Source organism: Nicotiana tabacum, chromosome 23 (genome assembly GCF_000715075.1).
Source record: "Nicotiana tabacum cultivar K326 chromosome 23, ASM71507v2, whole genome shotgun sequence".
NCBI classification, from domain to species: Eukaryota; Viridiplantae; Streptophyta; class Magnoliopsida; order Solanales; family Solanaceae; genus Nicotiana; species Nicotiana tabacum.
Window position 1 is genome coordinate 42361837 of NC_134102.1, and position 25053 is coordinate 42386889.

The following is a 25053-nucleotide window of genomic DNA, read 5'->3' on the forward strand; positions in this document are numbered from 1 at the left end:
GATAATCTCGATAAACCATAATTTCTCTTAATTTTGAAAATACAATAATTTAATACAATACAAAATCCCATAAATACTGACACGAACACTCCCCAAAACCTGGTGTCACTGAGTACATAAGCATCTAATATGAATACAAATTTGGAACATAAGGTCTATAATAGTCTAAGACCAAAATACAATAAACAAGGAGATAGGGAAAGAGAGACAAGGTATGCGAAATACGACAGCTACCTCTGAATCTCCTAAAAATCAACTGCACGAAATGATCAACACCCGCTATGTACGGGAATACCTGGATCTGCACACGAACTGTAGGGTGTATTATGAGTACAACCAACTCAGCAAGTAACAATAATAACTAAGGAACTGAAGATAATGACGAGCTACACAGTTACTGTTCACCTTCATTTATTCTAGCAAAGAATAGACATGCTTTCAAATCTGGCAGTTTAAGTCAAATCAATTTTATATAGTTCAATTTCATGCAATCCGGATATAAAATCTTTCAGAGATTTCACAACAATGACAGATAGCAATCAAGTGCAATAACAAATGCAAAACAAGTACAGCCTATCAGGAAACAGTCACTCAACTCATCACTCGGCTCTCAACCCTCAGCACTCACACTCAATAGGTACCCGCGCTCACTGGGGGTGTACAGACTCCGGAGGGGCTCCTACAGCCCAAGCGCCATAATCTGCAAAGACAACTCACGTGTTGCACGTAAAACTCACATGCTATAATATCCTGCACGGACAACTCACGTGCCATAATATCCTTACCTCACCGACATGCCCTCAACCTTACTCAGTCCTCAACCTCTCTAGTCTCTCGGGCTCTCAGAAATCACAAAGATCAGCCCAAACAAAGATAACATAATGCATCGACAAATATCAAGAAAGACTGAGGTATGATACACAAGTAAAATCATGATTGAGCACAAGATAGAAATTAGCAATTAATTCAATAAGTACGTGCCCTCTATGGGTCCCAATAGTACTATCACATAGCCTAAGCATGATTTCTAACATGATTTATAGTCAAATTTCTTCAACACATAGAGAGCATATAGCTAACAACAAATTATTCAACTTTACAGTTTCACGGGACGGACCAAGTCACAATTCCCTTAGTGCACACCTACACGCCCGTCACCTAGCATGTGCGTCACATCCAAAATAATCACATGACATAAAATTCCGGGGTTTCATACCCTCAGGACCAGATTTAAAACTGTTACTTACCTCAGAGCATAAAATTCTTTACTCTACTATGCCTTGCTTCGCAAATCGGCCTCCGAATGCCTCGAATCTAGCCACAAATAATTCGTTTTAGTCAATAAAATTTATTGGAATTAACTTCATAAGAAAATGCTAATTTTCCATTAAAATCCGAATTTTAGCTCAAAAATCGCCTGTGGGGCCCACGTCTCGGAACTCGACAAAAGTTACAAAATCCGAAAGCACATTCAACCACGAGTCTAACCATATCAATTTTATCAAAATCCGACCCCAACTCGACCCTCAAATCTTTAATTTAAACTAAGAGGGTTTTCATACTTTTCTAACTTAATTCACCAATTATATGATAAAAAAAACCATGGATTCGGGTAATTTAACCAATACTGAGTTAAGAACACTTACTCCGTTGTTTTTCTTGAAAAACTCTTGAAAATAGCCTTTTCCCGAGCTCCAATCCGTCAAAAACTGAAAATGGGACGAAGTCCCATTTTCAAAACTTAAACTCTTTGTCCAGACCTCTCTTCTTCGAGAACGCGACAAGACCCTCGTGTTCGCGAAGCACAAAATGTGCTTCCCAACATTTGCTCTTCGCGAACGCGAGACACTGCTCGCGAACGCGATGCTTTACGGAGCCCTTCTTCGCGAACGTGAGCTCCCCTTCGCGAACGCGAAGGCAAAAATCCATGCCCACTATTTTTCCCTTCGTGAACGCGATACCCCAAACGTGAACGCGACGCACAACCCAGCTCCTCTTCGCGAAAGCGAGACCTCCTCGCGAATGCGAGGAATAAATCGTGCCTGCTTGAAATTCCTCTTCGCGAACGCGAGGGCCCACTCGCAAACGCGAAAGAGAAAATCCAAAAAAATGCAGCAACATATATCAGCAATCTCACCAAGGCCACAAAAGATCCGTTAACCATCCAAAACTCACCCAAGCCCCTCGGGACCTCAACCAAATATACCAACAAGTCCTAAAATATCATACAAACTTAGTCGAACCCTCAAAGCACCTAAAACAGTGCAAAATCATGATTTATACCCCAATTCAAGCCTAATGAACTTTGAAGTTTTTAATTTCTACAAATAATTCTGGAACCTATCAAATCACGTCCGATTTACCTCAAATTTTGCGCACAAGTCATAAATGACATAACGGAGGTAAAAGTTTCAAAATCGGATTTTGACCCCGATATCAAAAAGTCAACCCCCCGGTCTAACTTCACAAAAATTCAACTTTCGGCATTTCAAGCCTAATTCCACTGTGGACCTCCAAATAATATTCCGGACATGCTCCTAAGCCCAAAATAACCATACGGAGCTATTGAAATCATCAAAAATTCAAATCCGAGGTTGTTTATATATAGGTCCATATCCGGTCCATTTTTCTAACTTAAATTTTCAATTATGAGACTAAGTATCTCATTTCACTCCGAATTCCTTCCGCACCCGAACCCACTAACCCGGTAAGTTATAAAATAACTATAAAGCATAAATTGAGCAGTAAATGGGGGAACAGGGTTATAATACTCAAAACGACCGACCGGGTCGTTACATTCTCCCCCTCTTAAACAAACGTTCGTCCTCGAACGGGTTTAGAACAATACCCCAAGTCTCAAATAAGTGTGGATATTTGCTCCACATATACTACTCAATCTCCCAAGTAGCTTCTCCGGCTAGCTGGCCTCTCCACTGCACCTTTATTGATGCTATGCTCTTTGACCTCAGCTTTCTAACCTACCGGTCTAAAATAGTCACCAGTTCCACGTCATAAGTCAAATTACCATCCAGCTGTACTGTACTGAAATCCAGAATATGCGACGGATCCCCGACATACTTTCGGAGCATGGATACATGGAACATTGGATGAACACCTGATAGACTAGGTGGCAAAGCAAGTTCATAAGCCACATCTCCAATTTTCTTAAGTATCTCAAAAGGCCCAATATACCGAGGGTTCAACTTGCCCTTCTTCCCGAACCTCAACACACCCTTCATGGGTGAAATCTTGAGCAGAACCTTCTCCCCCACCATGTGAACAACATCACGAACCTTCCTGTTGGCATAACTCTTCTGTTTAGACTGTGCCGTGCGAAGCGGTTCTTGAATCACTTTGACCTTCTCTAAAGCATCATGAACTAAGTCAGTACCCAATAGCCTAAGCTCACCCGGCTCAAACCAACCAACTAGAGATCGGCATCGTTTCCCATATAAAGCTTCATACGGAGCCATCTGAATGCTTGACTGGTAGCTATTATTGTAAGCAAACTCTGCGAGTGGCAGAAATTGATCCCAAGAACCCCCAAAATCAATGACACAAGTGCGTAGCATATCCTCCAATATCTGAATAGTGCACTCGGACTGTCCGTCCATCTAAGGGTGAAATATTATACTCAACTGAACCTGTGTGCCCAATTCTGGTTGCACTGCCCTCCAAAACTGTGAGGTAAACTGCGTACTACGATCTCAAATAATGGACACCGGCACACCGTGTAGGCAAACAATCTCGCAAATATAAATCCCAGCCAACCGCTCCGAAGAATAATTAGTACCGACTGAAATAAAATGCGCAGATTTGGTCAACCGATCCACTATAACCCAAACAACATCAAACTTTCTCAAAGTCCGTGGGAGTCCAACTATGAAGTCCATGGCAATACACTCCCACTTCCACTCCGGAATTTTAAGTCTCTGTAGCAATCCGCCCGGTCTCTGATGCTCGTACTTTACCTGTTGATAATTTAAACACCGAGATACAAACCCAACTATATCTTTCTTCATCCGTCTCCACCAATAGTGTTGTCTCAAATCCTGATACATCTTCGCGGTGCTTGGATGAATAGAGTACCACGAACTGTGAGCTTCCTGGAGAATCAGCTCACGCAAACCATCTACATTAGGCACACATAGCTTGCCCTGCATCCGTAATACACTGTCATTTCCAATAGTGACTTACTTGGCATCACCATGCTGAACCGTGTCCTTAAGGACAAGCATATATGGATCATCATACTGACGCTCTCTGATGCGATCATACAAAGAAGACCAAGAAACCACACAGGCCAAAACTTAATTTGGCTCGGAAACATCTAATCTAACAAACTGATTAGCCAAGGCCTGAACATCCAAGGCTAAAGGCCTCTCTGCTACCAGTAAGTATGCTAAGCTGCCTAAACTCTCCGCCTTATGACTCAAGGCATCGGCTACTACATTGGCCTTTCCGGGATGATAGAGAATGGTGATATCATAATCCTTAAGCAACTCCAACCACCTTCGCTGCCGCAAGTTAAGATCCTTTTGTTTAAACAAATATTGTAGACTCCGATGATCGGTATATACCTCACACTGGACACCGTACAAGTAATGCCGCCAAATTTTTAAGGCATGAACAATAGCTGCTAACTCAAGATCGTGGACTGGATAATTCTTCTCATGTACCTTTAACTGTCTGGACGCATAGGCAATCACCCTACCGTTTTGCATCAGCACTGCACCGAGACCAATATGCCACGCGTCACAATACACAGTATAAGACTCTGAACCTGTAGGTAACACCAATACTAGAGCTGTAGTCAAGCTATCTTGAGCTTCTGAAAGCTCTCTTCACATTCATCCGACCACCTGAATGGAGCACCTTTCTAGGTCAATTTAGTCATAGGTGATTCAATAGACGAGAAACCCTTCACGAAACGACGATAATAACCGGCCAAGATGAGAAAACTCCGAATCTCAGTAACTGAGGATGGTCTGGGCCAATTCTGAACTGCCTCTATTTTCTTCGGATCCACCTTAATTCCTTCACTAGACACTATATGTCCCAAGAATGCCTCTGAACTAAGCCAGAATTCATACTTAGAGAATTTGGCATAAAGTTTCTCATCCCTCGGCCTCTGTAATACAATACCTAAGAGTTGTGCATACTCCTCCTGGCTACGTGAGTACACCAGAATATCATCAATAAATACTACGATAAATAAATCAAGATATAGCTGAAATACACTATCCATCAAATGCATAAATGTTGTTGGGCCCAAAAGAGATCACAAGAAATTCATAGTGGCCATAACGAGTTTTGAATACCGTCTTTAGAATATTTGAATTTCGAATTTTCAACTGGTGATACCCAGATCTCAAATCAATTTTTGAGAACACCCTCGCTCCTGAAGCTGGTCAAATAAGTCATCAATATGCGGCAAATGATATTTATTCTTGATCGTCACTTTGTTCAACTGCCTATAGTCAATGCACATCTGCATAGTACCATCTTTCTTTTTCACAGACAGAACTGGTGCACCCAAGGTGACACACTAGGCCTAATAAACCCCTTTTCAAGGAGTTCCTGAAGTTGCTCTTTTAATTCTTTTAACTCAGCTGGTGTCATACGATAAGGAGGAATATAAATAGGCTGAGTGCCCTGCACCAAGTCAATACTGAAATCAATATCCATGTCAGGTGGCATACCTGGAAGGTCTGCAGGAAATACATCCGGAAAATCTCGCACGACCGATACTGAATCAATAATAGGAGTAGCAATATCAACATCTCTCACAAAGGCCAAATATGACAGACATCCCTTTTCAACCATACGTTGGGCCTTCAAATAAGAATTACCCTGCTAGGAACAAAATCTAGAGAACCTCTCCATTCAACCTTTGGCAACCCCAGCATCGTCAACATCACGATTTTTGCGTGACAGTCCAGAATAGCATGACATAGAGACAACCAATCCATACCCAGGATTTACATCGAAATCAACCATACCAAGTAATAAGAGATCAGCTTTAGTCTCCAATTTCCCAATAGTCACCACACACGACCGATACACAAGGTCCACAGTAATAATATCGCCCACCGGTGTAGATACACAAACAAGTGAAACTAAGGACTCACAGGGCATATCCAAGTAATGAGCAAAATACGATGATACATATGAATAAGTGGAACCAGGGTCAAATAATACAGAAGCCTCCCTGTGGCACACTGAAATAATACATGTGATCACTGCATCTGGCCTAGCAGGAAAAGCATAGAATCGAGCCTGCCCGCCACCTGATCGGCCTCCCCTTCTTGGGCGACCCCTAGTTGCCTGACCCCTACCCAGAGCTGGCTGGGCGGGTGATGTAATTGGTGGAGCTGGTGATGTTGGTCGAGAACTCCGCTGTGGAGCTCCACTCAATAGCCTAGGACAATCTCTCTTGAAATGACCAATTCTCCGCACTCGAAGCAACCCCTTCTCTGACGAAACTGCTGCTCCTAATAACCCGAAGAATTACCTGTAGAAGCCTGAGCAGACAAGGCATGATGAGAACTCTGCGCTGGTAGTGCACTGAATGAAGAAGACTGGCATGAGTGTGCACTGTAAGAACCATGGCTAGCTAATGCACCATGATGAGCTGGACGACCCGCCTGAGCGTGTCTGTAAGAACGGCCCCTACCGTGGTAAAACTGACCCCCTGAAGGAACACCGCTGAAATCACCAGAACCACGAGGCCTCTTAGCCTCCCTCTCAACCCGCTCCTGGCTACAAACTATCTCAATCTGACGAGCAATGTCGACAACCACGTTGAAAGTAGCACCAGGCACTCTCTCTCTAGTCGTGAGTAATCGCAGCTAAAAAGTGAGGCCATCTATGAATCTCTTGATCCTTTCCCTGTCTGTGGGAATCAACCAGATAGCATGACGGGCCAATTCTGAAAATCTCATCTCATATTGTATCACGGGCATATCACACTGATGAAGCTGCTCAAACTGCCTACGCAGGTCCTCTCTGCAGGACTGAGGCACAAACTTCTCCAGGAATAGACCGGAGAACTGCTGCCAGGTAAGGGGTGTTGCATCGACCGGCCTACACCTCTCGTAAGCCTCCCACTATCTGAAGGAATCCCCAGAAAATTGAAAAGTAGTGAATGAGACCCCACTGGTCTCTAGAATACCCACTGTTCGAAGCATCCTGTTACACCCTATATTTTCGTACGTAAAAGTGCGTCGTAAGCAAACTAATGTAGGACCAAAAATGAGATAATATTTAAAAGTATATAAAGTAAGTTAATCATGTTACCTCTGAGGTTACAAATATTGAAGATCATGAACAACAAGTACAAAGAGGGTTGGACAGTTCAGAAGCTAAAGCAATTAAATAAAACAATGTTTCGTCGAAAGTCGACAAGTTGGAAATGTTATAACATGTACCTTTGGGGTGAGACTAGGGTGATTAACATGATAAGGATATTATGTTATGATTTATATTAGTTGTATGACATCCGTGTGTTATGTTTTGAAGTCAAGCGAGTTGTGGAACAAAAGTCGATGAAAGTCATCACAAGTTACATTCATAAGTTTTACTGAAACTTTGGGTCAAATGTAACTGCGATTTTCTCCCAATATACTTAGAGTTATGGGGTGTTCCACCCATCAAATTAAATATCTATGAGTCTATTTTCCAACGCATTAAACTGTTTGTCAATACGACATTGGAGTAGAAAGATATAGGCATTTGTGCGATACTGCGCAAGCTGCTAGGTGACAAGTAGGTGTGTCACCTACTTGCTTAAATGAGAGCCCAAAAAAATGGGCCATTTCGGGTCGTCCAAAGAGGACTTTTAAGGGCCTATTTTTTCATATATTAGACTTAAAATAGAGCATAATAACCAGACATAAGCTCTGCAAAGAATCCTCCCAAAAATTTCCCACAAACCCTAATTGATTTTCTCTCCCTTTCAAGTTCTAATTGGAGGTAAAACCTAGAGTTTGAAGAACCAAGATAGGAGCTGAGTTATCCAACAAATAAGATGAGTTTACTGCTCTCTTTCATCCAGTTTTTCTTCTATAAATTCATGGTAATTCGTTCTATACTTGTGAGAACTCACGGGACGGTGATCGGAAGCCGTGAGTTCGAGTTATTCACTTGTAGCGGACTGTTTTGAGGACTGTTTTGTGTTGCTGTTGGGCTGCGTGTTTTACTACTGTTTTGTGGAGTTTTGGAGGAGGAAGGGGGTGTAGAAACACCATATAAATGTAGGGTGGTTGGCTGGTGGTTCGTCATAACATTTTCGGGTCGTTTGACACTACTACAGTGGTCGTTTTGTGTACGAAGAGATTGGGGTGTGTTGGGCTGTTTTGTAGTATTTGATGGTGTATATAGGGCTGGAAAATGATGTATATATGTTGTTATTGTTCTGTTCTTATATTGTTGGTGTTATCTTGAATTTGGAGGAAGTAAGGATTATAGGGGAGATGCTGCCCGTTTTAATACAAAATAAGTTTGTCGTTCGTTGTGCGATAGTTGTACCTTTCATAACTTAACGATAGTATTATTATCGTTCTTGTAGATTAAGGTGCAAAGAGGTGAGTTCAACTTGGTGATTGGAAAGATTGTGATAAGGTATGTTAAGGCTAAGCCCTTCCTTCATTTTGGCATGATCTCGTAGCTACATGTGTTAATAATGAGACATAAAGAGAAGTTCGTATTCATGAATTTATTCACATTATTCTAGTCTCATAAGTTACAATATTATTCCTTATCGGGACTTCATATTCAGTTTAGTTTTGTCTTTATTCAGTCAAGAGAGCAGAGGGTCTATATATATATGCAGTATTACACTATTTTCACCACCATCGAGCTATAATCGGTGGGCAGGCCCCTATTGGGCAACCTCTGATCAGATGGTAAGTTATATATACCGAGCCTACTGTGGCCGAGCGCCTATGAGCGAGCCCAGGATGGCCGAGGTACAGAGCCCAGTATGGCCGAGCACCTATGAGCGAGCCTACTACGGCCGAGCAGTTACACGTACCGAGCCTTATAGGGCCGGACATTTATTTTACTTACTATATTGAAGGAGTTTAGTCACTATCAGCAGGTAAGTATATCTCCAGACCATCTTTGACTCCCAGTTAATTTCAGTTATCATATTATCAGTTCAGTTTTAGATTTCAGTTATTTTATTGCCTTACATACTCAGTACATTATTTCGTACTGACGTCCCTTTTCTGGGGGCGCTGCATTTCATGCGTGCAGGTTCAGACAGACAGACGGGTAGACCTCCTCAGTAGGTGTTTCCCGAGTTCAGCCTGATCGATAAGCTCCACATCTTTCGGAGTTGCCAGGTCTAGAGTTTTGTGTACATCTTATGTATATCTGTATATATGTTATGGGTAGGTCGGGGCCCTGTTCCGATCACAATATATCTATCAGTAGAGGCTTGTAGACATATCCTGTTGGTTAGTGCAGTATGTTGGATTTGTAGGCCTGGTATGTATAATTTGGTGGTTTGTCAGCTGTAGTAGCTATGACGGCCTTTTCAGCCTAGCTTTATATTGATGTTTAGTTAGCGCTAGTATCTATTCAGTTTTATATTTTGCTTCACAAATTGTCTTGCAAGCTGGCCCCATGGCCAAAGTATGACATTATGTGTTCAGAGTCCCTTAGTCGCAATTTGGTACGCCAGGTTAGGTGAGGCACCGGGCGCTTGTCTCGCTCCTAGGTTTGGGGCGTGACAAACTTGGTATCAGAGCAGTTCTATCCTAGGAAGTCTACAAGCCGTGTCTAGTAGGGTCTTGTTTATAGATGTGTTGTGCACCACATTATATAAGCAGGGAACTACAGGGCATTTAGGAGTTGGTTACCCTTCTTTGAAATCTAAATCGTGCTACAGAACTGAGTTATAGGAAATTTGAATTAAACTTATGTGTTGGTGTTTGCATGCACAGATGACGGTGACTAGGAAGACTACGGCTAGCCAGAGGAGAGATACAGCAGTAGGTGAGGGGACCAGCAGGGTACCCCCAGTAGATGGGGCCCAGTCTGAGGCTCAAGGTGAGACCCCTACTCAGCCATTACCGGCTCCTCCACCAATTACGGAGATTCCTAGGGAAACCGCACATCCAGTTCCCCCTCCACTTCCATCAGATCAGGACTTGAGGAGTGCGGTGCATTTGTTGACACAGTTGGTAGCTACCCAGCAACATGCTAGGGCATCAGCTAGTGCAGGAACTTCTGAGGGGTCTGGGAGTTCAAGGGTCCGAGAGTTTATTGCTTTGAGTCCCCCAGAGTTCACGGGGACAGATCAGAGGGAGGACCCGCAGGATTTCATAGATCAGCTTCACAGGATCTTTCGTGTTATGCATGCCATGGAGAAAGAGGCAGTTGAGCTAGCAGCTTTTCGACTCCGAGATATAGCCATCCTTTGGTATGAGGGATGGGAGAGGTTCAGGGGATGTGATGCACCTCCAGCTATTTGGGAGAATTTTTCAGATGCCTTCCTTGACCAGTACTTACCACGGGAGATCCGACAGGCTCGAGTCGATCAGTTTCTAGCCCTCAAGCAGGGTAATATGAGTGTTCGAGAGTATAGTCTCCGTTTTGACTCATTGGCCAGATATGCACCATCCATAGTTGCTACTATGCGGGACAGGATTCACAGGTTTATAGCAGGGTTAGCCCCAGAGTTAACCGAGGCATGTGCCACCGCTGCATTGCAGGATAGTATGGATATCTCCCGGATTCAGGCATTCGCCCAGAATATAGAAAGGGGTAGGCATCGGCAGCAGGGTACAGAGAGGGCTGAGCAAGGGCAACGTAAGAGGATGAGATTTCCCAGGTCTCAGGAGCAATCTCAGGGTAGTTATAGGACCCAGTACTTCGGACGACCACCTAGGCCTCCGCCACCTCGGTTACAGGATTACAGGTATGACCGATATACTCAGTCAGGACCAGGTGAGAGCTCACGGGCATCGGGTTTGCAGCGACAGTGAGGATCTGCGCAGACATGGTCATTTCCTCCATGGTGTGACATCTGTGGTAGAGGACACTTGGGCCAATGCCGAGCAGGTTCTGATGCTTGTTATACATGTGGGCGTCCAGGGCATATGATGTGAGATTGCCCAAATAGAGATTCGGGGGGAATGGCACAACCAGCGAGTTCAGCAACAGGATCATCTATGTCCGTGCATCCTTCAGGGCGCGAGTCTCAGTCTTCGGCTGGTAGAGGTCGGGGCAGAGGTAGAGGTTCCAGTTCAAGTGGTAATCAGAACCGTATCTATGCTTTAGCGGGTCGACAGGACCAGGAGTCTTCACCAGACGTTGTGACAGGTATATTAACCATTTGCTCTCACGATGCTTATGCTTTGATAGACCCAGGATCTACTTTATCGTATATTACCCCATTTGTCGCGAGGAAGTTTGGTATAGTGCCTGAAATACTAAGTGATCCTTTTGCGGTATCTACACCGGTCGGAGAATCGATTATTGCTAGACGGGTTTACCGAGGTTGTACGGTGACAATTTGTAGTCATCAGACCTCAGCTGACCTAGTTGAGCTAGAGATGATGGATTTTGATGCTATCATGGGCATGGACTGGTTGGCAGCTTGCTATGCCACAGTTGATTGCCGAGCAAAGGCAGCCAGATTTCATTTTCCGGGTGAGCCAGTCCTTGAAAGGGTAGGTAATACACCAACACCCAGAGGTAGGTTTATTTCCTATCTGAAGGCGAGGAAAATGATCGCAAAAGGGTGCATTTATCATATTGTGCGAGTTAGAGATGCAGATGCTGAGATACCTACACTTCAGTCTATTCCCGTAGTCAAAGAGTATGCAGATGTGTTTCCAGATGAGCTTCCAGGTATTCCTCCAGAGCGAGAGATTGATTTTAGCATCGATTTGCTTCCAGGAACTCAACCAATATCCGTCCCTCCGTATAGAATGGAACCTGGCGAATTGAAGGAGTTGAAGGAGCAGTTAAAAGATTTGCTGGAGAAAGGTTACATCAGGCCCAGTACCTCACCTTGGGGTGCACCAGTACTATTTGTGCGGAAGAAGGACGGCTCGCTGAGGATGTGTATCGATTATAGGCAGTTGAACAAGGTAACTATTAAGAATAAGTATCCACTTCCAAGGATCGATGACTTGTTTGATCAGTTGCAGGGGGCTAGATGCTTTTCAAAGATAGATTTGAGGTCGGGGTACCACCAGGTCAGAGTTCGAGAAAAAGATATTCCGAAGACAGCCTTCAGGACCCGATATGGCCACTTCGAGTTCCTTGTCATGTCCTTCGGGTTGACTAATGCACCCGCTGTATTTATGGACTTGATGAATAGCCTATTCCGGCCATTTTTAGATCTGTTCGTGATAGTATTTATTGATGATATTCTGGTTTATTCCCGTTCAGAGGATGAGCATGCGGACCACCTGCGAGCGGTACTCCAAACCCTCCGTGATCGTAAGTTGTATGCTAAGTTTTCTAAATGTGAGTTCTGGTTGAAGTCTGTAGCATTCTTGGGGCATATTGTATCAGATGAAGGGATAAAGGTGGACACTCAGAAGATTGAGGCCGTGAAATCTTGGCCTAGACCTACCACTCCGACAGAGGTTCGTAGCTTTCTAGGCTTAGCAGGATACTATCAGAGGTTCGTAGAGGGTTTTTCTTCCCTTTCGGCACCATTGATGAAGTTGACACAGAAAGAAACTAAGTTTCAATGGACAGAGGCTTGTGAGCGGAGTTTCCAAGAGCTTAAGAATAGGTTGACCTCAGCTCCAGTTCTAACACTTCCAGAGGGTCTAGAGGGTTATGCCGTGTATTGTGATGCATCAGGTGTCGGGTTAGGATGTGTCCTGATGCAACATGGGAAGGTAATTGCGTATGCTTCAAGGCAGTTGAGGAAGCACGAGAGGAATTATCCGACCCACGACCTCGAGTTAGCTGCGGTTGTCCATGCACTTAAGATATGGCGGCATTATTTATATGGTGTTCATGTTGATTTATTTACTGATCATAAAAGCCTACAATATATCTTCAAGCAGAAAGAGTTGAATTTGCGACAGAGGCGATGGCTTGAGTTATTGAAAGATTACGATGTTAACATTCTCTACCATCCAGGGAAAGCTAATGTTGTAGCAGATGCCTTAAGTCGCCGATCTATGGGTAGCTTAGCACATGTAGAGCCCAAGAAAAGACAATTAGCTAGAGAGATTCATCAATTGTCTTCGTTGGGGGTTCGGTTAGTAGATTCTGAGGATGGTGGAGTTGTACTCCAAAGCACTACAAAATCATCCCTCATAGCGGAAGTCAAGGAAAGGCAGTACGAGGACCCAGAGTTGGTCGAGCTGAGAGAGCGAGTTCCGCAGCAGAAGAAGCCACTGTTAGAGCTAAAGGGAGATGGGGTTCTCAGATATAGGGGTCGTTTGTGTGTTCCAGATGTAGCAGGGCTATGAGACAGGATTATGTCAGAGGCACATTATTCATGGTATTCCATCCATCCTGGGTCGACGAAGATGTATCATGATATTAAGGATGTGTACTGGTGGAACGATATGAAGAAGAACATTGCTGAGTTTGTCGCCCAATATACTAGTTGCCAGCAAGTGAAGGTAGAGCACCAGAAGCCTGGAGGGCTAATGCAGACTATAGAGATCCCGACATGGAAATGGGAGGCGATAAACATGGACTTTATCACGGGTTTACCTCGTTCTAATCGTAAGTTCGATTCCATATGGGTGATAGTTGATAGGCTCACAAAATCAGCTCACTTCCTACCGGTCAGATCTACATATACAGTAGAAGATTATGCAAAGTTATATATTAAGGAGATAGTGCGGCTACACGGAGTACCAGTTTCTATTATATCTGACCGTGGGGCTCAGTTTACAGCACATTTTTGGAGGTCATTTCAGAGAGGTCTAGGGACTCAGGTGAATCTCAGCACAACTTTTCATCCACAGACTGATGGACAAGCCGAGCGCACAATTCAGACGCTCGAGGATATGTTACGAGTATGTGTGTTGGATTTTAAAAGAAGTTGGGATGAACATCTACCTCTTATCGAGTTTGCATATAATAACAGTTACCACTCCAGTATTCAGATGGCTCCGTACGAGGCTTTGTATGGGCGTAAGTGCAGATCTCCTATAGGGTGGTTTGATGTTGGGGAATCTGGGTTATATGGGCCAGACCTGGTTCAACAGGCCATAGAGAAAGTAAAGCTTATCCGGGAGCGACTGTTGACAGCTCAGAGTCGTCAGAAGTCATATTCTGACATGCGGCGACGAGACTTAGAGTTCAGGATTAATGACTGGGTATTCTTAAAGGTATCACCTATGAAGGGCGTGATGAGGTTTGGCAAGAAAGGCAAGCTTAGCCCACGGTATATTGGGCCTTATAGGATCATTCGGAGAGTGGGCCAAGTAGCTTATGAGTTAGAGTTGCCCTCAGAATTGGAGTCTGTCCATCCGATTTTTCACGTATCTATGCTACGGAAGTGCATTGGCGATCCTACCCGAGTGGTGCCCACGGATGATGTACAGATTACAGAGGACTTGTCATACGAGAAAATTCCAGTTGCCATCCTAGACCGACAAATCCGCAATCTACGAAATAAGGAGGTAGCTTCCGTAAAGGTTTTATGGAGGAGCAAGAATGTAGAAGAGATGACGTGGGAATCGGAGGAAGAAATGAAGTCTAAATACCCCCACCTATTTCAAACTGAAGATATGGTTCGAGATGGAACGCTACAACATAGCTCTATATAGGGTAGCAGGTCATCAGGTAAGCTTTTATTTTTTACTTTCAATATTTATGATTTACGGCCGGTGAGGCAAATTGCTGCTATTTATAAAGATTGGCCATGTGTGGCATGCATAGTATGTTTTCTGGCTACGTGCAGGTTGGTTTTAACCTAGTGTACGAAGGATACTTTGGAAAAATTTTCCAAAGTCTCTAAGAGTAAACATTCGAGGACGAATGTTCCCAAGGGGGAGTGATGTTACACCCTATATTTTCGTACGTAAAAATGCGTCGTAAGCAAACTAATGTAGGACCAAAAATGAGATAATATTTAAAAGTATATAAAGTAAGTTAATCATGTTACCTCTGAGGTTACAAATATTGAAGATCATGAACAACAAGTACAAAGAGGGTTGGACAGTTCAGAAGCTAAAGCAATTAAATAAAACAATGTTTCGTCGAAAGTCGACAAGTTGGAAATGTTATAACATGTACCTTTGGGGTGAGACTAGGGTGATTAACATGATAAGGATATTATGTTATGATTTATATTAGTCGTATGACATCCGTGTGTTATGTTTTGAAGTCAAGCGAGTTGTGGAACAAAAGTCGATGAAAGTCATCACAAGTTACATTCATAAGTTTTACTGAAACTTTGGGTCAAATGTAACTACGATTTTCTCCGAATATACTTAGAGTTATGGGCTGTTCCACCCATCAAATTAAATATCTATGAGTCTATTTTCTAACGCATTAAACCGTTTGTCAATACGACATTGGAGTAGAAAGATATAGGCATTTGTGCGATACTGCGCAAGCTGCTAGGTGACAAGTAGGTGTGTCACCTACTTGCTTAAATGAGAGCCCAAAAAAATGGGCCATTTCGGGTCGTCCAAAGAGGACTTTTAAGGGCCTATTTTCTTCATATATTAGACTTAAAATAGAGCATAATAACCAGACATAAGCTCTGCAAAGAATCCTCCCAAAAAATTCCAGTTGCCATCCTATACCGACAAATCCTAATTGGAGGTAAAACCTAGAGTTTGAAGAACCAAGATAGGAGCTGAGTTATCCAGCAAATAAGGTGCGTTTACTGCTCTCTTTCATCTAGTTTTTCTTCTATAAATTCATGGTAGTTCGTTCTATACTTGTGAGAACTCACGGGACGGTGATCGGAAGCCGTGAGTTCGAGTTATTCACTTGTAGCGGACTGTTTTGAGGACTGTTTTGTGTTGCTGTTGGGCTGCGTGTTTTACTACTATTTTTTGGAGTTTTGGAGGAGGAAGGGGGTGTAGAAATACCATATAAATGTAGGGTGGTTGGCTGGTCGTTCGTCATAACAGTTTCGGGTCGTTTGACACTACTACGGTGGTCGTTTTGTGTATGAAGAGATTGGGGTGTGTTGGGCTATTTTGTAGTATTTGATGGTGTATATAGGGCTGGAAAATGATGTATATATGTTGTCATTATTCTGTTCTTGTATTGTTGGTGTTATCTTGAATTTGGAGGAAGTAAGGATTATAGGGGAGATGCTGCCCGTTTTAATACAAAATAAGTTTGTTGTTCGTTGTGCGATAGTTGTACCTTTCGTAACTTAACGATAGTATTATTATCGTTCTTGTAGATTAAGGTGCAAAGAGGTGAGTTCAACTTGGTGATTGGAAAGATTGTGATAAGGTATGTTAAGGCTAAGCCCTTCCTTCATTTTGGCATGATCTCGTAGCTACATGTGTTAATAATGAGACATAAAGAGAAGTTCGTATTCATGAATTTATTCACATTATTCTAGTCTCATAAGTTACAATATTATTCCTTATCGGGACTTCATATTCAGTTTAGTTTTGTCTTTATTCAGTCAAGAGAGCAGAGGGTCTATATATATATGCAGTATTACACTATTTTCACCACCATCAAGCTATAATCGGTGGGCAGGCCCCTATTGGGCAACCTCTGATCAGATGGTAAGTTATATATACCGAGCCTACTATGGCCGAGCGCCTATGAGCGAGCCCAGGATGGCCGAGGTACAGAGCCCAGTATGGCCGAATGCCTATGAGCGAGCCTACTACGGCCGAGCAGTTACACGTACCGAGCCTTATAGGGCCGGACATTTATTTTACTTACTATATTGAAGGAGTTTAGTCACTATCAGCAGGTAAGTATATCTCCAGACCATCTTTGACTCCCAGTTAATTTCAGTTATCATATTATCAGTTCAGTTTTAGATTTCAGTTATTTTATTGCCTTACATACTCGGTACATTATTTCATACTGACGTCCCTTTTCTGGGGGCGCTGCATTTCATGCGTGCAGGTTCAGACAGACAGACGGGTAGACCTCCTCAGTAGGTGTTTCCCGAGTTCAGCCTGATCGGTAAGCTCCACATCTTTCGGAGTTGCCAGGTCTAGAGTTTTGTGTACATCTTATGTATATCTGTATATATGTTATGGGTAGGTCGGGGCCCTGTTCCGATCACAATATATCTATCAGTAGAGGCTTGTAGACATATCCTGTTGGTTAGTGCAGTATGTTGGGTTTGTAGGCCTGGTATGTATAATTTGGTGGTTTGTCAGCTGTAGTAGCTATGACGGCCTTTTCAGCCTAGCTTTATATTGATGTTTAGTTAGCGCTAGTATCTATTCAGTTTTATATTTTGCTTCACAAATTGTCTTGCAAGCTGGCCCCATGGCCAAAGTATGACATTATGTGTTCAGAGTCCCTTAGTCGCAATTTGGTATGCCAGGTTAGGTGAGGCACCGGGCGCTTGTCTCGCTCCTAGGTTCGGGGTGTGACACATCCGCTGACACTTATCCAGAAAACCCTGGGCATCCTCTGACTCAGTATCGCTAAATGGTGGAGGTCGAAGCCTCTCAAATCTCTCAAGTCTCCTCTGCTCATCATCTGCCATAACAGGAACTACCGGGGTCTGAGCAGCTGCAATCGGTTGGGCTGGTAGTGCCCCCGGTATCTGAAGTCCCTGTACTACTTGGTCTGGAGTACGGGAAATGGGGGTATGAGTACCTCCCCCGGCCTGAGAAGCGGCAGGTGCGGCCTGAGCCGAAACCACCTGAGCAAGACCAGTGCAAGCTGCCAATATCTGGGCCAAAGTCTCCTAAAGGCCTGAAATCTCAATGGGCACAGCTGGTGCCTGAGATGATCCTATCGGCTCGGCTATATCCGGAATCTGCTCCTGAGCTGGAGCAACTGGTGGTACTACAGGTGCTGGTCCAACTGTGGTACGAGCTACACCTCGACCTCTACCTCGGCCCCGGCCTCTACCATGGCTCCGGCCTCTTGCGGCCCTAACTGGTGGCACTGATGGCTGACCGACTGATCTGGTAGTACGTGTCCTCACCATCTGTGAGAGAATAGAATAGCAGAAATTTAGTTTCCAGAATCAACAAATTCGCACGACAGAATAAAATAAAGTTAAATTTTCCTAAGGGTTCCGCAGCCTCTCGAAGATAAGTACAGATGTCTCCATACCGATCCGCAAGACTTTACTAAACTTGCTCATGACTCGTGAGACCTATATAACCTAGGCTCTGATACCAACTTGTCACGATCCAAAATCTCAACCTGTCATGATGGCGCCTATCTCGATACTAGGCAAGCTGATAATCTCGATAAACCACAATTTCTCTTAAGTTTGAAAGTACAATAATTTAATACAATACAAAATCCCATAAATACTGACACGAATACTCCCCAAAACCTGGTGTCACTGAGTACATGAGCATCTAATATGGATACAAATTTGGAACATAAGGTCTATAATAATCTAAGACCAAAATATAGTAAACAAGGAGATAGGGAAAGAGAGACAAGGTCTGCGAAACATGGCAGCTACCTCTGAATCTCCTGAAAATCAACTGCTCGAAATGATCAACACCCGCTATGTCCGGAAACACCTGGATCTGCACACGAAGTGTAGGGTGTAGTATGAGTACAACCAACTCAGAAAGTAACAATAATAACTAAGGAACTGAAGATAATGATGAACTACACAATTACAGTTCACTTTCAGTAATTCCAGCAAAGAATAGACATGCTTTCAAATCCGGCAGTTTAAATCAAATCAATTTTATACAGTTTAATTTCATGTAATTCGGATATAAAATCTTTTAGAGATTTCACAATAATGACAGATAGCAATCAAGTGCAATAACAAATGCAAAGCAAGTACAGCCTCTCAGGCAACAATCACTCAACTCATCACTCGGCTCTCATCCCTCAGCACTCACACTCAATGGATACCTGCGCTCACTAGGGGTGTACGGACTCCGGAGGGGCTCCTACAACCCAAGCGTCATAATCTGCATGGACAACTCACGTGCTGCACGGATAACTCACGTGCTATAATATCCTGCACGGACAACTCACGTGCCATAACATCCTTACCTCACCGATAGGCCCTCGGTCTTACTCAGTCCTCAACCTCTCTAGTCTCTTGGGCTCTCAGAAATCACAAAGATCAGCCCAAACAAAGATAACATAATGCATCGACAAATATCAAGAAAGACTGAGGTATGATACACAAGTAAAATCATGACTGAGCACAAGATAGAAATTAGTAATTAATTCAATAAGTATGTGCTCTCTATGGGTCCCAACAGTACTATCACATAGTCTAATCATGATTTCTAACATGATTTATAGTCAAATTTCTTCAACACATAGAGAGGATATAGCTAACAATAAATTATTCAACTTTACATTTTCACGCGACGGACCAAGTCACAATTCCCTCGGTGCATGCCCACACGCCCATCACCTAGCATGTGCATCACCTCCAAAATAATCACATGACACAAAATTCCGGGGTTTCATACCCTCAGGACCAGATTTAAAACTGTTACTTACCTTAGAGCGTGAAATTATTTACTCTGCTATGCCTATCCTCGCAAATCGGCCTCTGAATGCCTCGAATCTAGTCACAAATAATTCATTTCAGTCAATAAAATTTATTGGAATTAACTTCATAAGAAAATGCTAATTTTTCATAAAAATTCAAACTTTAGCTCAAAAATCACCTGTGGGGCCCACATTTTGGAACTTGACAAAAGTTACAAAATCCGAAAGCTCATTCAACCATGAGTCTAACCATACCAATTTTATCAAAATCCGACCCCAACTCGACCCTCAAATCTTCAATTTAAACTAAGAGGGTTTTCAAACTTTTCCAACTTAATTCACCAATTATATGATAAAAACAACTATGGATTCGGGTAATTTAACCAATATTGAGTTAAGAACACTTACCCCGTTGTTTTCCTTGAAGAACTCTCGAAAATCGCCTCTTCCCGAGCTCCAATCCGTCAAAAACTGAAAATGGGACAAAGTCCCATTTTTAGAACTTAAACTCTTTGTCCAAACCTCTCTTCTTCGCGAACGCGACAGGACCCTCGCGTTTGTGAAGCACAAAATGTGCTTCCCAACATTTGCTCTTCGCGAACGCAGACACTGCTCGCAAACGCGATGCTTTACGGAGCCCTTCTTCGTGAATGCGAGCTCCCCTTCGCGAACGCGAAGGCAAAAACCCATGCCCACTATTTTTCCCTTCGCGAATGCGATACCCCAAACGCGAACGCGATGCACAACCCAACTCCTCTTCGCGAACATGAAGAGTAAATCCTGCTTGCCTGAAATTCCTCTTTGTGAACGCGACGGCCCACTCGCGAACGCGAAAGAGAAAATCCGAAAAAATGCAGCAGCAAATATCAGCAATCTCACCAAGGCCACAAATGATCCGTTAACCATCCAAAACTCACTCGAGCCCCTCGGGACCTCAACCAAATATACCAACAAGTCCTAAAATATCATACAAACTTAGTTGAACCCTCAAATTACCTAAAACAACGCTAAAACCATGAATTACACCCCATTCAAGCCTAATGAACTTTGAAATTTCAAATTTCTACAAACGACTCCGGAACCTATCAAATCACATCCGATTTACCTCAAATTTTGCGCACAAGTCATAAATGACATATCGTAGGTACTCAAATTTTCAGAATCCGATTTCGACCCCGATATCAAAAAGTCAACTCTCCGGTCAAACTTCATAAAAATTCAACTTTCGGCATTTCAAGCCTAATTCCACTACGGACCTCCAAATAATATTCCGGACACGCTCCTAAGACCAAAATCACCATACGGAGCTATTGGAAATATCAAAATCCAAATCCAAGGTCGTTTACATATAGGTCCATATCCGGTCCACTTTTCTAACTTAAATTTTCAATTATGAGACTAAGTGTCTCATTTCACTCCGAATTCCTTTCGGACCTGAACCCACTAACCCGGTAAGTCATAAAATAACTATAAAGCATAAATTGAGCAGTAAATGGGGGAACGAGGTTATAATACTCAAAACGACCGGTCAGGTCGTTACATCTTCCCACTTTCTTTTTCAGGCACATCTTCTTTGTGAATTGAAGTGGGATCTTCTATTACTTGCCTGCTTCTCAAGGTCATAATATTTACCGTTTCTTTGAGATTCTTTTCAGTATCAGCTGGCAGAGTACATGGGATTCTCTCGGATAATATAGTTGCAATTTGTCCCACTTGTTTCTCCAAACTTTGCAAACCTGTCCCAAGTTCTCTAATAGTTGCACTATGAGAATCTAATCTCTCATCTGTCTTGACAATAAATGACTTCATCAAATCTTCTAACCGAGACTGAATTAGCTGTTGAGGCTAAAACTGTGGCCTCTGCTGGTTCACAAAACCAGGAGCTCCTTGAAATTTGAAGTTATTTTGTTGCCATGCATTTGCTGTACCCTCAGGTGAACTTCATGAAAAATCGGGGTGCTTTTGACCCATTGCATTGAAGTTGTAATTACCTTGACACTCATGAGTAGGGTGTCCTCTTCCACATATATCATATGCTGCATGAGGCTCACTGTGTATTGAAGCTAAAGTTAGATTCCTTATTTCCTTTGCCATGGCATCATGTTGTACCTGCACAGATGTGTTAGCATCAACTTAGTGAACACCCGTTGTTCTTCTTCTTTCAACAACTTCAGAGGGCCACTGATTTGCATCCTCAGACAACTCATCTAGAATAGTGACTATCTCTTATGGAGTATTTTTCATCAACGGACCTCTAGCTGTGTTGCTCAATGTTCTACGTGAAGTTGGTATCAATCCATCCCAAAAATCCTGGAGTTGCATCCAGAGTTCTATTCCACTATGCTGACACTTACGCACTATTTCTTTAAACCTCTCCCAAGCTTCAAACACAATTTCAGTCTTGTTCTGACAAAAGTTATGAATCTCCTTTCTAAACTTGCCCATCTTAGCTAATGAGAAATATTTGTCAAGAAATTTTTTGGTCATCTCATCCCATGTTCTAATCGATCCATTAGGCAAGCTTCGAAGCCAGTGCTTTGCATCCTTTTTTGAGAGTGAAGGGGAATGCCCTTAAGTACATTGTATCTTGTGACACATCATTATAATGGAAGGTGTTCATAATCTCCTCGAAGTCTATCAGATGATTGCATGGATCTTCGTTCATCTTTCCTCTAAAGACACATATGTTTTGGAGGGTTTGAAGCAACCCTTGCTTCAGTTCGAAATTGTTTGCTGCAACTGGAGGTGGTCGAATGCTTGACAAACCTTGGTTTTAGACCGGTCTAGAGTAATCACCAAGTGGTCTCCCAAAACCAGGAGCTATGTTTCTAAACTGGCCTGCACCCACGGGTTGATTTTGATTAAGTCTGTGACCCCCCCTCTTCTTCATAAATACGTTGTGCATCTTTAATACCTGCTTCATCAGCATCTCGTGCCACTTTTTCTCTTTGTTGGGCTACTACTCTCGTAGCCAGGTCCACATTATCTTCACCGTTTCTGGCCATATCTTTGGTTGAGGATTGCCCAACCATTTCTAACGTCTCGATGAGATTTCTTTCCTTCTTTAGCTATTACAATTGTTTTTCTATTTCTGGCTTGTATGGTAGCAATTCTTTCCCAGAAAATCAAGTCATGCACCAATCTAAACCGTAACCTGCGCACAGTCAAAGAACACCAACCGTAAAAGGGAAAAACAAAAAGAAAACAAAAAGAAACAAAAACCTGAATTAGCACTACAAACTATTTCAAACACTATTGATTGCCAATTCCCGGCAACGACGCCAAAATTTGATGAGCTCAAAACACACACCTAAATATGCTCGCTAATAAAAGATAGTATAGAAAATTATCCTTTCCACAGGGATTATAGTTAAACAGTATTTTCGTAGCTTGTAGCTAGATTGCTATCCAAAATGATCAATAATTGAGATCATATAATTAAGAACTAAAATTAACTAAGACTCTAGATCTAATTGACTAATGACAATTGAAAAACATTAAGCAAAGAAGATATCAATAGGAGAAAATAGGGATTGATTAGATATGTGCAAGATAATTGTCTGGGATTTAACTCTCGTTAATGCACTTCTAATGTTCAAGTGAGTTTCTCGAATTTACTCAATTATTAGTTCAAACGTTTAGTAGAAACTCCTCTCTCGATTAAGTCTCAACTTCACAATATGAACGAATTTATGCTCAGTGAAGATATGCACGAATTCGTAGTGGACTGGTCTTTAGGAGAGCCTCTTTCAATTATCCTCCTAACTAGGTATAAACAATAATTCAACTAGCCTCTTTCAATTACTAAGAAGAATCAATGAATTCAATCAACAAGATAATGCAAAAATATCACAAGTTATGCCTCTCTCGATTACATGAACATGTGAATATAGATGCAATAATTAAATCACCCAACACAATTCAATACATAAAAACTATAGTTAATATCCACAAACAATCATCAAAACACCAAATCCATCAATCCCTAAAGAGAACCACTCCATAGATATGGAGTAATTCCTCACAAATATAAAGAAAAGTATTAAATGATCTAAACTCTTGTCTTGAGTGAGGATTGAATGATGAATTCCTTGTGCTTTGGCTTCTCCACCTTCTCTCTAGTCTCCTTAGGTCTTAGATGTGTCAAAAGTTCAGAAAATACCATTTTCCATGTATTTATACCAAATAGGGTCTGGCCCAAATGAAATCACCATTTCCTAGCCGAAATAGGAAAACTTGCAAACTTATTGTATTTCATGCGTCGCACTGTGCGTGGCAGGGTGCGTAGCATTAGTGCTTTTTCCTGATAGACCCCAAAAATCCAGTCTCTGAAGTTTGCTATTTCTGACAGATTTTTACCCTGATGAGTCGCACTGTCCGTCGCCCAGTGCGTCACACCAGTGCATTTTTCAGCAGATTATTCTTCCTTGAATTTTAACGCCCAAAAGTGATCCTCGACCCCCGAACATGATTTTGACTTATTCCTTTGGGCTTTCACTCATACTTCAAAGCTCCAATTAGCTCGAATTAGTTCTATAACATCTACATAGCTCGGAATCACTCCTACAAGGCATAAAACACACAATTAATGCAAAACACTAGCAATTAATGCTCAACTCAATTAAAGTGTAGTAAATTAGAATATAATAAGCGACTAAAACACAATATTATAGCCTACAATCACCCCCGGACTCTTAGCCAGTTCTAGACATGCAATCATAGCCTCATACTCGGCTTCGTTGTTAGTCAATTTCACACTTCCAATAGATTACCTAATTACGTTACTCGTAGGTAGTTTTAATACGCTGCCCAACCCGAAACCCTTCGCGTTGGAAGAAATATTTTTGAATAGGGTCCAGATCCCCCAGCTAATCCCCGAAGTGAATAGTAATTCATTCTCAACCTCGGGGACCAAGGCCGGCTTAAAGACAACCACACAGTTCGCCAAAATCTGAGATTTTATGGCGGCCTAGGGTTTGTACTCGATATCGTACCCGCTAATTTCTACTTCCCATTTGGCCAACCGGGCCGAGAGTTCGGGCTTATGTATGACATTTCTCAGCGGGTTTGAGGTCACGACACATATGAGGTGGCATTGAATGTACGGTTTTAATTTCTTAGAAGCGTTTAATAAGGCGAGCGCTAACTTTTCTAAGTGTTGATACCTTGTCTCAACATTTCCTAGGGTCCTAATAACATAATCAATAGGAAATTGCGTACCTTCTTCTTCTCAGACGAGGACACCACTTATCACCACCTCGTAAACCGCTAAGCAGAGGTATAGTTGTTCGTCCGCCTTAGGAGTGTACATCAAGGGAGGGCTCAATAGGTATCACTTGAGTTATTCTAAAGCTTGATGGCACTCCGGGGTCCAATATAAGTCATTTTTCTTTTTCAATAATGAGAAAAACTGATGACTCTTATCCGACAATCTCAAAATAAACCGGCCCAACGTGATTA

General features: G+C 42.5%; 1 non-coding gene across 1 annotated transcript; it reads left to right on the plus strand.

The window, feature by feature from the left end:
- The first annotated feature begins 21925 nt into the window (after nucleotides 1-21925).
- On the plus strand, nucleotides 21926-22032 carry LOC142177833 (small nucleolar RNA R71). Its single transcript, XR_012706380.1, has one exon. It is a non-coding gene; the product is annotated as a small nucleolar RNA R71 (small nucleolar RNA).
- The last annotated feature ends 3021 nt before the right edge of the window (nucleotides 22033-25053 follow it).